The 13,031-nt window shown below is 39.4% G+C and overlaps 1 protein-coding gene across 2 annotated transcripts in view; it reads left to right on the plus strand.

Moving 5' to 3' along the window:
* KIAA1328 (KIAA1328 ortholog) overlaps nucleotides 1-13,031 on the plus strand; it is a 176,377-nt gene that overhangs the window by 121,346 nt on the left and 42,000 nt on the right. The window lies entirely within an intron of this gene.

The following is a 13,031-nucleotide window of genomic DNA, read 5'->3' on the forward strand; positions in this document are numbered from 1 at the left end:
ACTCGCAGCTCCCCCTGCTGTCCCAGGCATATCCAAGTTTGTTCACTCAGTTCCCCCCTCCAAATAATTTAAATCTAAAATAAAAAAAATCACATGCAATTGCATGGCTCTGCTACTGCTGGCCTGACTTTTGCTGGCCCCATTACTCCTGTTTTTGAGGAGAAGAGAATCAAAAAACAGTGGTAGTACCCATTTGGTTTCCTGTGAGGAGTTTTCTTTTCAGTTCTTCATTCTAGCATGTCACCTCCCACGTCCTGGGGTGTGTCCAGGTCCTGAGCCTCTGAAGGAGAAACTCTCGCCAGGGCTGCAATTGGCTCCTTGTGCAAGACTCCCAGGTCATCTCTGAGTTGTCCTTGATCTCTTGAGGTGTATCTATATAAGACTTGGCCAACTTTTAGAAGTGTACTGAATATAGTTTGTTGGGATTTTTGTTTTTTTTTCTATTTGCTGTTTTGGCAGACTGGCACATTAAATTGGGATGAAATCAACTGTGCTTGCAAATGGCCCATAAAATCTGTGTATCTGGAAGCTGCTTTCCCACCTGTTAGTGCTCCTTTTAACAACCAAGTTACTTTCTTGTTCCAGATAATTTTACATTGAAGTTTGTATCATTTTTAGATAGGATATTTGTGGAGCGAACACTTGTTTGGCCGGTAAAAAAAACGGTGCTTGCAGATCTGCCAATAGTGCACACGCTGAATTAGGTGCAGATATGAGTTTTTCTTTCTCTCGTGGTGGTGTCTGGCTATATATAGGCACAGCATCCTTCCAACAGATGGCTGCTGGAGTCTGCTGTGACGTATGGGAGAGTACAGTCAGACTTAGACACACATTTCTGCTTCATTAGGGCCACGTGCAGACTCTGAAGGTAGTAGGTTTTCTTGTGCAGGGTGAAGGTTTTTGTTCTGATGTGATTACTAAAAGCATAAAGGGGAGTGTGTGGCAATTTTTTACATATACCTATGCATGCATTTAAAGTTGGTTTTTATTTTTGTTAGGGTAGGCAGTGATCTTTATCGGACTGGAGAGAGTGGAGTTCATTTCTGCTGACCTGGTTCCTTCACTAATCTAATTTTCAGGTTTACTTTCAACTGCAACAGTGATTTCAAGCTGCCTATCTAACATTTACCTGAATTATGCTGATTCTGTTCTCATGATCACGTCTGCTGCACACAGCAGTATTACATCATTCCCATTGCAGTCCAAAGTAACCTTGAGCAGGAAGCCTACTGAGTGACTGGAGGTGTAAGATGTAAGGAGAAAATGCCATAAGTGGTTTTCTTAGGCAGGTACACTCAGCCTGTAGGTGAGGTCTTCAAAAAGCACAGGCACTCAGGTATTAGAAACACTGCTAAGCTTAGGAGGGCAGTTGGTGAAAACAGGCTTGTAAAAAAAAAAGTATTTCGATATTTTCACAAAACTTGTGTTTGCTGCCAGTATTCTGCATGGGCTTGGTTTGGTAATATCCTACATCAAAACTGAAAATGCTTGGAGAATTTTTTCTTTGAGTTGAAATATGTGAAATGCATGCATCTCCTGAAGGAGTTTGTTCCTTGCCAACACTTGCAGACAGTGAGAGACATTTTTGCAAGTCATTTGCAGATGCCTCCTTTATGGGAAAATGTAGACACTGTTAGTTTACTGCCTGAATTGAATTTTGAAAACCTGAATTCTATTTTTATAAATTGGAATGGATTACTTTTTCAGACATACTGTTTTGTTACTTTTTATTTTTATGTGTAATCTTGGATGAAGAGAATATTTTGTTTAATCTAGACATTCATATGTCCCAGAAATTTATCAGTTGGAAAAGTTAAGAAAAACCTCATAAAACAAAATGTTCTGGAAGGTAGTTTTGAATCAGGAAATTTTAAACCCACCCGCACAACTTTCATGCCATTTAAAGCTTATATCAGAACTGATGGGGCAGGACTAAGAACAAAAGCTATTGGTATTACAAAGTTAAGCAAGAAATCCTCTGTACCCTGCTGTTCTGCCCATGATCACAGCTACACTAAGCTAAAACCCACTCCCCCACCCCTCCTGTGACCTTGGCTGCACTTCAGCACTCAGAGAATTGAAGCAAAAGGCAAACTTTAGTAAATATTAGGTTCTGCCACTTGCAGATTTTCAGACTACATATAAAGATAACAACACATGTGCTCTCACTCACTCCCCAGCTCTTGCTGTCTCGGAAGTGGACTTTGTATATTTGCCAGTGAATTATTCTGGCATAAAATTTCCCAGACCATACTGCTGTATTGAGTTGAACTCTGTGGCTTTGCATGGGTGCTGAGGCTTTGCAGAGTACCCATTATATTTATAAAAGTGCTAATTTTTGAGAGCCACGCAGAGAAAATTTTAGATTCAGCCTAGCTGATTTGTTCTTCACACTGCTCCTGCAGCGAAGAGGATTGATTTTTGTGTTTCTTTCGATATTTGGCTTCATTTCCTCTGGTACCCAGTGCTTCAGGTCTTAATCCTTTAACCTTGAATTTGAGCATCAATGCTTCAGGAGGGCTGAGGCGTTTTGATGGAGAGAGAATGTCTTTTGTTGTACCAAATGGTTGGGAATGGTATGAGGCAACACAGATCTCCAGGCAGTATGTATTTCACTGTTGTGTTAGAAGACTTTAAACACAGGGTGGGTTTAGTGGGGATTATAAATAATCTGGAGGAAGGTGGGGTATGAGAAGCAATGGAAGAGAGTTAATGACTTTTTCTTTAACATTTGACCACTAACCAGTCTATCGTGACAGATGTGTACTGGGTTGCCAAATGCTATAGTCTGATTTGGGTAATGGTTCAAAGCTCAGCATGTCATGGAAATGGCACTGTGGTCCCTGATGGAACACGGGGAAAAAAGCTTTTGAGCTTCTCAAAGGGCAGTATTTGTGGAAGCAGATGCTTGCTTGCCCTACCCAGCATAAAGAACAGTTCTGCGGGCAGCCAGGAGAGTTCGTACTGCTGGATTTTTATAGGATCATTAATTATATGTTATAAGGCAGCTAAGCATGGCATTCCTAACTCGATGAATTCCATTATGAATGGCCTTTTCATATTCCTCATCTCATTATATTAAATGCATGTGACCTGAAGTTTAGCTAAAGTTATTGTTCGGGTTAACTTTTCATTTAGTGGTTGCCCTAGTTTTAGAAACAGTATGATCTTTAGATTTTATGGAAAGTCAGGTTTTTTATGCATGTTTTTGCAGCACTATTTTAGATAATTTCATTTGAAACTAGGTAGAAACCTCTGTGAGGTGGCAGGGAAGGGATTTAGTCACTCCTTGATTTGACTGGAGATTTCTGTACCCACTGGATGACAACATCCTGTTACACGGATTTGGCTATCATCCCCCTGCCAATAACTCTTAAACCTTCTGCTCTGTTCCATCTAGTCTTGCATATCTGACTGCCTCCCTGACACATAATCCCAGTTGTTTTTGCCTTCAGATCATTCCTAATCTGGCCAAAACAGAGCTCCTTACTTTTTTCTTCTGACTCTCTCTTCACTTCTGATTTTGATAATGCCACATCCTCCCTGCCACTCAGATTCATAACCTCAGGATCACTCTCCTTCTCTGCCTGCATCTGGGCTGCTGACAGCTATTGCAGTTTCCTTCTCCTTGGCAGCCAAAATACCCTTTTGCAGTGTCAACAGTTAAAACCACCCCTTGCTTTAGTCCTTCTTGCACTTTGACTACTCTAAAGTGTTCTTTAACTGCTCAGTATTCATTCACCTACTTCAAAATAAGTTTTCCAAATGGGTATCTTGGCTGCTTCTTCAGGTCTTGTCTGCTTTGCTTCTTTTAAACGCACCTTCAGGGGCCAGTTAAAAGTCATAAAGCTGTTTCTTATTTTATTTTCTCTGCCACCACCTCTTCTTTACTCTGTCAGTTATGTGGCACTCAGAGTTTTTTTGTGTGTTGGATTAACTTTCAGCCATTTGCTGCTACTACATTCCCTAATTCTTTCTGTCTTTTAGAACCACTGGGTCATTTCATGGTGACTTCTGCCTCTAACTGTGTGTTCTGACAATGCCTTTCTTGTTTTACATTTTATCTTTTCCTTCTTTTTTTTATCCTCAGCTTTTTAAGAGTGCTCTTTTCCCCTCCCTGCCCTTAATCTTAATTTGGTGAGTTTCAAACTAATGTGTTTTTCACACTCATCACAAAGATGGGCTCTCTGCCTGATAAACCTACCTAAAATCTAAACCATACTCAAAAGATTTCATTGGTGACCTGGAGAGAAAAACATTAGAACTCCACTGCAGTGACAAGTCATCAGCTCTTCTTTATGGAAACACTTTGTGTGGCTTCTAGCATGTAGAAGAGTTTGAAACAAAACAATTTACAAGTGTCTTCAGTCTTCTATCAATAGTGCCAGACTTCACCTCTTTGTATAACTAAATGCCCTTTTGTTTGATCAATGCATAGTTAATCCTTCTTTTCTTTTTATCTCTGTGTTTCCTTAATCTCCATTTCCATCTTTGCATCCTTTTTGAGCAAACCATGTCTCTGAGAGATGTGCTAAGTTTATATACCAGCTGTGGACTCAGTAGGGCTGAGATGGTTTGACAGCGCAAATAATGCAAACCCCTGATGCCACATCACAGTGTCAGAGCAGCACTCGTGGCTTCTGCTCTGGACAGATGTTTCCACCAGGTTGTGACAAATGCATGCAAAGGTAGACTTTCATGCCCAAAATCAATAGTGGTAGCTCTAAGATGGCAAAAATCACTTGTGTCTGGACCAAAAGGGTTTCCAGAGGCTGGGAACTGGGAGCCCAGAGCCCAGAGCTTCATGGCAAACAGCCTTGTCCCAAGATCTCTTCCCTTTGCTCTTCCTCTTGATACTGAATATTAGAGCAATGCCAATACACATCTCAGTGGTAACTGCCTTTTAGTGAGGCAGTGATTTCCATCTGGTTTCAGTTCTATTATATCTGAATATTTTCTGAATACAAGTGCAAAAATGTGTTAAATCTGTTCCCTAAACATCCTGGTTGAGTCAGTATTTGGTGGTGCTGTCAAATTCACATAAAATATATGCACTGAAGGGAAATCTTTAGTATGTTGCTTTTTCTGTGGGGCTCAGGGCCATGGGTTTTATAGTTGTATGCCATTATTTAGGCATCTAAGTCTGTATTGCTCTTGCAATAAATTCTTGATTTTACAGTCACTAGCCATCAAACATGCCCTGTGAAATATGTAAGTTCAGTGAATTTAAGGCAACTGAAGTGGCTAAAATTGTTATTTTAAATCTTTACCAGGAGCTATCTTGTCAAATCTGCATCTGTTGGGCATGGTAGTCTGCTAATCAGAGTAAAGTCCAAAGTCTCAACTTCTCTATTTGCTTCTTTTCAGGCTATAGGATTTTTTTTAAAGCAGATCAATAAACAATCTCAGTGTTTTCATTTTACTAAGCAATATAATATGGATGAGTACTAGTGTAGTGGTAAATCATTAATATACTCTTTAATCATAGAGTGACCATGTCCCACAGATGTGATTTAATCATGGAAAAAAGGCCAATGAAGTGTGAAGATGCATTGGGAAGGGTGTTTCTAACTGATCTGGGATAGTGTATGGCACCATTTTAAAAGATGATGTAGTATGAGAATATTTAGGATGCTATGTACATTTGTAGTTACAGACCTGGCAAAATTCTACTTGATTGTTTTTATCAAAAATCAAAACCCATGTCAGGTTTTTATTTGGCAGAGGAACCAAATGGCTTTTTGGAATAAGTAAAGCACTTCAGCTTCCAGATTCAATAGTCCCATGATTTGTAAGACTTTAACACTAACAGACTATAACCCTAAAAACCTGTAGTAACCTGTGCTAAACATGATTCAATGCTAGATTCAATCATCCTGTGGTGATTAAAGGTGATTAAAATAAGAAGACAGAAATTTCATGGAAAAATATGGGTCCTGCAGTGGTGCTTCTGTGTTGTTTTCAGTGGTAATGATTCCTGGTTAGAGAAATCAGATTCTGCAGCCTCAGAAGAATAGACAGTATAAAAACTTTTAATTGTATTTGTTATGGAATTTGATGCATTTATGAAAGACTTTCCCTGTGACACGTTCCCTGATATTGGAGGAGCTGTCAGTGACCCAGAAAATCACCTCAGTATTGTTAGGGATATGTCTGTTTGCCCAGTTTAGTGGTTATTAATTTTCATTTCTATTCGTGTGGGAAATCTGAAATTTTTGTTCCTTCATTTCATCACTTGGAAACCAGGTGTGAAAATTTGTCCTACTGGTGTCTTGAACATTGAAACTTAGCATCAATCAAGTGTAACTTTGTCAATGAACAGAAGCTACTGTAGTTGCTGTGTCTTTTTCAACTATTCTGATCCTGCTAAACTCCATATTTTCTGTGCATGTGTAACTCCTAATATCTGCACAAAAAAAGCAATCTGTTTCTCTAATTAGGAATTTCTTCAGAATATCTTACTAGTAGGGCATACTGAAAACCCTGTACTGTTCAACTCTTACTGTGTCCTTCCTCTGCTGTATTGTCACTTACACTTAGGAAATGATTGCTCCATGATGTGATCCATGATCAGAAAAAGGGCTTTTGCAATTGCTGCTCATTTACTGAAAGCTGCTGTTATCAACACCTATCAGCCTGTCTGGAAACTTCTGTAGAGGAGAGAGTGCTTGTGTACTAATAGCCTTAGCAAAGAAAGACATAAGGTGGTTACCTGCACACCCAGACCCATCTCTGCCACAGCCAGCCTGTTTTGCAGTGCAGCCCATCCACTGTGAAGCCTTTTGCTCTGGGTGAGGCAAGTAGAGAAGAGATGATGTGTTGTTCTTCAATGCCTTTATCACAACCAAATTACAATCCAATTTGGGGCATGTTTGTTCAGGAGATAGCTTGCATATGGCATTTCGATGGGTATCTTGTGATTGGGGCTGGCTCTCAGCCAGACACTAGTGATGCTGGATAAGGCACTAAGACTGGCATTCACTTTGCTGAAGAGCATGTGATTCTCCTTCTGAAAGAGAGAGTGATGCTGTCTGATCTGCTGAAAAAGTTTAGATTTAGTTCAAAAACTTTGTCCTAAACAGGGTTTTGCATCATTCCTCGTGGTGCTTTAACTGGTGACAGCCAGGCAGGCTTTTCAGATATATAGACACTGTTTGGAAGGATTGTTTTTATACTTGTGACTTGACATTTACATGACTTCCTTTTGTGAAGGCTGACAGCAGAGTTTGCTGGAACGACAGCTGCTCTGGTCTGCTCTGTAAGAAAGGCCAAACAAACAGTCACAGAATTGTGCCCTGCTAAAGCTTGGCCAGTCCGTTTCCCATGGCCATTTCTCTGTGACTGTCTGAAAACCTTTTGCTAGAATTTTCTTTGAATTCAGAAAAGATAGAAAAGTAATCACAGCTGTAATTTTGCTATTTATTAGGGAAACTCATATGTTGGAAAAGTGCTGGTAGGGAGTTGAAATGTAGTGAACTTAAACCAGAGGAGAGGGCTTCAAAGGGAAGGCATGAATATAATTCTAGGTTAAATTTAGCTTAATACTTGCTACAAATGGACCTCTAAGTATGTAAATTAAGTGAAGTCCTGACTTCATTGAAAATAAAGACAGTATTCTGATTGATTCAGTGGGGCTAGGGTTTCACCTATGGCTGGTATGATCTAATAGGTCATTGCTAATTAAGAGCATATGTGGCCTCAGTTCTTGCTGGTGGAATTAAATATCTGAGCACCAACTACCGAGGGAATGGGGAAGGAACTGGTCCCTGAGAGAGTGGTCTGGGGAAGCTGTGCTGTGGATTGCTGTACCTTGATACAGCTTCAGATAAAGAAAAAAATTTAGCACAGGTACAAGTGTATCTCCTCCAAGATGAGAGAAAAGTAAACTAAATGCACTAGATTTGAGAGAGAGAGCTCAACAGGGGGGAAAAAAACCAAAAAAACAACAGAGAAACCTGACACAGCCATGGGCATAACTGGATTCAAGGGCATTGAGCCTGAAGAGTGCTGTAAGAGATGAAATCTCTGCATGACAGCTCAGCAATATATTGTCTGCATAATAACATGTAGATTGTAGGCAATCACTGTCTATTTTCTGTGATGAAAAATCCTTTTATTACAAGCAGATTTGATAATATTTATATTTCAGTTCCAGAACTCTCACTGACTGTTGAAGTGTTTGCCTACCTGTCCCTGCCCTCCTGCCTTTTGCCTAAAAAATAAGTGATAAGGGAGTTGGATGTGGTCCTGAAGACAGCTGGAGGAGAGGTGTTGGGGAAACCTGACTGCACCTTTTCAATGGTTAAAATGGTCTCTTTTAAGAAAGATAGAGACAGACTTTGGAACAGAGTCTGTAACTATAGGACAAGTGGCCATGCTTTTCATCTTAATGCACAGATTCAAGTTAGATATGATGAAGGAGTGTTTCACTGTGAGTGGTGAAACAGTGGTACAGGTTGCCCAGAATGGTGGTGGATGCCCCAGCCCTGGAAACATTCAAGGTCACTTTGGATAGGCTCTGAGCAATCTGTTCTAGTTGAAGATGTCCCTGCTCATTGCAGGGTGATTGGACCAGGGGACCTTTAAATGGTTCCTTCTAAGCAAAAGTATTCTCTGATTCTGTGATCTCAAAGCTTTAAATGCACATGCTCTCAAGAAAGGAAAGCAGCTGTTTCTTATTGACATTCACTGGATCCCAGCAGTGCCATTAACATGCTGATGCATCTAACATAAGCCTCAAAATGCCAGATTTCATAATTGGCCCATGAAATCTCACTCTGGGCTTGAATGTGGTCTTCAAGGAATGTATTAGAATAGGACTTTTTCCTGCTTCTTAAAGGGAGGAAAAAATGCTGAGCTAAAAAAGCATTTTTAGGAAGGGAAGGGTGATGGCATTCAGGGATGAGAGATTGCCCTGAGGTTCATGCTGTGCTTTTCCTCTTCACCTGCATCTCTCTTACCTCCCTTCCAGCTGTGCTCAGCTGCCCTGTGGATTTGTGCACCCTGCACAAAGCAGTAGCAAGCAGATCAATCTCCCTTCTCTTTCCCATGTGCTGCTGCGCTGGCTTGTATGTTCTGACGTGTTTCTCCTCAGCTCCACTTGAGGGGACTGGAAAGGTTGTGATTGTTCTGTAGACCACTGCCATTTGTTTTCAGATCCACATATCCAAAGTCTACAATGCTTCTTCTCTCCCCAGAAATATTTTTTTTGTTTTCTATGCAGACAACAACCTCCCAAACAGCCCCACTTTGGAACAGGTGGTTTTCAAAAGTGCTGTTTGATAACAAGCTTGATGTGAACTGATCTAAATTTGATCCCTACTGAAAAGAAGATCCTGGCATCTTCTCTTTTGTCCCAGTACTTGTAGTGCTGCTGCTTTATACTGAACTGACTCTGGAAACTGATCTGGCTGGAAAACATTCTCAGCCAAAGTGGCAGGGGAGGAAGCAATTTTCAGCCTGTTTGTCACACTGCGTCTGAAATGGCAATTCAGGTTCCAGCTACAAAAACGTATTGCTTGGGTTGTCTACTTATCACCAGTTTTGCATCATTAAGTGTTATGCATTCTTGGCCTGATATAATTGCAGCAGATTGCACACATGAACTGTTAATTATTTTATTTTTAAAACAGAAATTACGGAACAGGAAAATAACATTCCAACATGTTTGCTTTTGGAGCTACCCTACCACGGCAATCTGTTAGTTTGATAATGGTTAAACTCGTAAGCCCTTGCCTCAGCAGAGTGCAGTAGGGTACCATTAAGGCAGCCATCTGTTGAACATACATAGGAGAGGCATGAATTGCCTCGCTTTTCGGGTTTCTGAGTAGTTACAACATAGTCTTGTTCTCTGAATGCCACTGAAAAATGCGTGGAAAGATCAGAGTTCAGTGGAAGGTGAGCATCCAAATTTGGGATCAAGGACTGGGAACTCAGTCTGCTGAACGCTGGGTGTGGAGCAGGGAAGAGAGGAAGCCTCGTGGGCGAGGTAAATCACATGCTGATAGTAAGCACGACTCTGGCAAGAGCCTGAGCTGCTTGGGTTGCTTAGCGATTCAACAGATCTGCAAAACTCCATTTGCAGAGCAAGGCTGCCATTATGTTGGATTGATTCATCAGGATCAGCAGCTAAAACAAGTTATATTCTATCAGAGTTTTCCTGCATTAGTTTAAAAATGAATGTAGTTGGCTCTAAGTGGACATTTATTTTAGTATCTTGAAGAACTGACTTTCCTCTATTAAAGCAGAATAATGTATCTATATGATGCCCTAACTTGAACAGTACATAAAGATTAGTAAATAAGACCCCATTAAAAATACTTATAATGTAAGTAACATGGGTCCCAATAGCCTTTCTAATGTCCATTAATGCTTATTGTGAGGATCAGAGCTCATTTTACTGAGCCATTTAGTCAAACCGTGTGATTATTTAGAAAGTTAATTCATGCATACTAAAATCTAGCTTAAGTAATGCAGAGGGTAGGAGGTAAAACTCTATGGAGACGATAGTCCTTTTTGTTATTTAATGATCAGCCATAATTAACTTGCAAATTTGAAATAATTAGAACAAATTAAAGGTATTTAACTTTGCCTCCCTAAAGAAAAATTCAAATTGCACCAAATGCAGCTTTAAATTATTCAAGTCTCAGAGGTCTGTGCCGGGTTTTTTTACAATGCCTTTTCTATGATGAGAATACCAATCTGCTTTTTGTCAGAAAGCATCCTATCAAGTAATTGTTCTTTGTGTCTAATAAATGACAGCTATTCTTCTTTGTAAAAGTATTTTCAGTCTCTGAAGACTACATCAGCATTTCCATGGCATTTTAATTCAATAAAACAAAAGGTTAATGTTTTTCTACTTTTTAAAGAATGCAAATACTAGCAGTATTCAGTGGGTCCTGAATGACATTTAAAATTTGCCATTCGCGCTCAGCGGGGATATCGCGATATGAGGCTCAGACAGGATGGAAGGAATGTTCAAGGTGTGTTTTCCTTTGGTGATGGTGCACTTGGATATTCATAATGAGGCAGCAGTGCTGAGACTCGCTTCTTTCTTGGCCACACTACATCTCCTGCCCTGGTATGTAGGGTAGGTAGGTTAATAAGGTCTTTATTTAGAAAGTCTTCTCTGTTGGTTAGTTTCGAGGAGTGCCGTGAAAATTCATTGGATATTGTGGTGACCTGCAGGAATTCCTATTAACTGTGGTGCCTTTGAGTGACATGATGGGTAGTTGGATTTGAAAATTGCTGCTAAATCTCTCCAGACATAAATAGCTGATTCCTTTTGACCATATGTTGAGTTTAAATTTCCATGTTGCAATAGTCACATCATTCGTTTTACTAATTATTCCAGAGGTGAATGAGTAATTATGTTCTGAAACAGATTTTTTTTGCCTTATGTTTTCTTTGTTTAATTGTGGTAGATAGTTAATTACTGATTTTTTTTTATCTCTCTGCATTATCCCTTTCTCTCCTTGGTCTGCACACCTTTCAGATTGTCATTTTAAGATTTGAGACTCTATCCTTACTTAAGCACAACTTTAGCATGAGCTGACTTCTATTATATACTAAACAATGAGGCTCTAGTTGTTTATTTAGGTTATAAATGCAAATACACTTTCTTTTGTTATTTATTATACCTTAGCTTATGTAATTTCTTCTTGGTGTCTGTTACTGTTTGAGCTGCATCTGCCACTGCAGTATTTAAAACAGAACTCAGTATTATAGAGATAACTGCACCATAGAAGATACTCCATTCAGAAGGAGAACCAGTCAAGTAATCACCTCTTTATCTGCAAGCCAAAGGTCACTGTCTTCACATGAGGACTGTAGGTTGTAATTAAATGTGCTTTAAACAACTCAAAAAGCATCCAAATAATGACAGCCTCACTGTTTTTTAAAATGCTGCTAGTCATCCCAAATAGAGGGAAATGGAATATCAAGTCCTGTTTATCAGGGAAATCTGGTCAAGTATTACACCTTTAAGCCTCTTTAAGCTAGGATCCAAAACCACCTCTTGGTGCTCTTGTAGTTGCAGGAATTAGTAGGTTAATAATTTCATATAATTCAAATAGGATACTAATTTAGTCCACCATAAATTTTAAAAAACACTGCAATATTATTAGTGGTCACACAGTTAGAAGCCCTAAAGTAAACGGAGGTTATTTGGAGAAGTTATATCCAACACTTCAGTCAGTTATTATAGGTCATAAGCCATTATATACTGTTCTGCATTAATAATACAGGAGTAATACTAATTGTCCAACAGGCTCAGTGGGCCCTATTAAACAATGTCTTATACAGCACATTGATGGGAAACTTTTAATTTAGCTATCATTTCCTGCTTTTCCCTCAGATCTACAGTAACTTCAGTCAGTGCAAGCTTTTAAGTAAAAGATTCTTGTGATTCAGCCTCCATGAAGCTGTATCCTAACTAATAAAAGCTCAGTGACAGTCTTTGGGTTGCCAGTGTAAAATTGCTGCTTAAACAGGAAAAAGATTTATCATAGAAATATAGAATGGTTTAGGTTGGAAAAGACCTCTAGGTTCACAGAATCCAGCTGTTAAGATTTGTTTAATCTTCTAATAACTTAAGAAAGCTGTTTATTGCTTCCATGGTTGCAAGTAGATCAATATAATCTTGGAATAAACAGTATTATTTCATGTGGATAATACAAAGATACTTTTTTATATTTTTAATTTCTTTTATAAAGGAGTCTTTTATGACAGGGACTAATGACTTACATATGTTGGGAATTGTGATTTAAAGCAGTAGTTATTTCCCAGAGAGCAGAATTTGAAGGCAGTAGCTTTTCTTTACTGAGAGAAATGTGGGTCATCTTCCTGTCTGCCCAGAACATTTTGAGATGCCTGTGTCTGCAGGGCTTGAGGTCATGATTGCTCGTCGTCACCAGATTTGCCTCCTGCCTCTATCCATGCAGTGTTTATGATCGTGTGTTGAAGTTCATCTTGAACCATAATGGTTCTGGTCAACTTTCTCTTTCCTTACTTTACTCAAAGTACTGCACTTC

The sequence above is a fragment of the Agelaius tricolor genome, unplaced genomic scaffold (genome assembly GCF_023055355.1).
Source record: "Agelaius tricolor isolate 1412-34295 unplaced genomic scaffold, bAgeTri1.0.p SCAF_4, whole genome shotgun sequence".
Lineage (NCBI taxonomy): Eukaryota > Metazoa > Chordata > Aves > Passeriformes > Icteridae > Agelaius > Agelaius tricolor.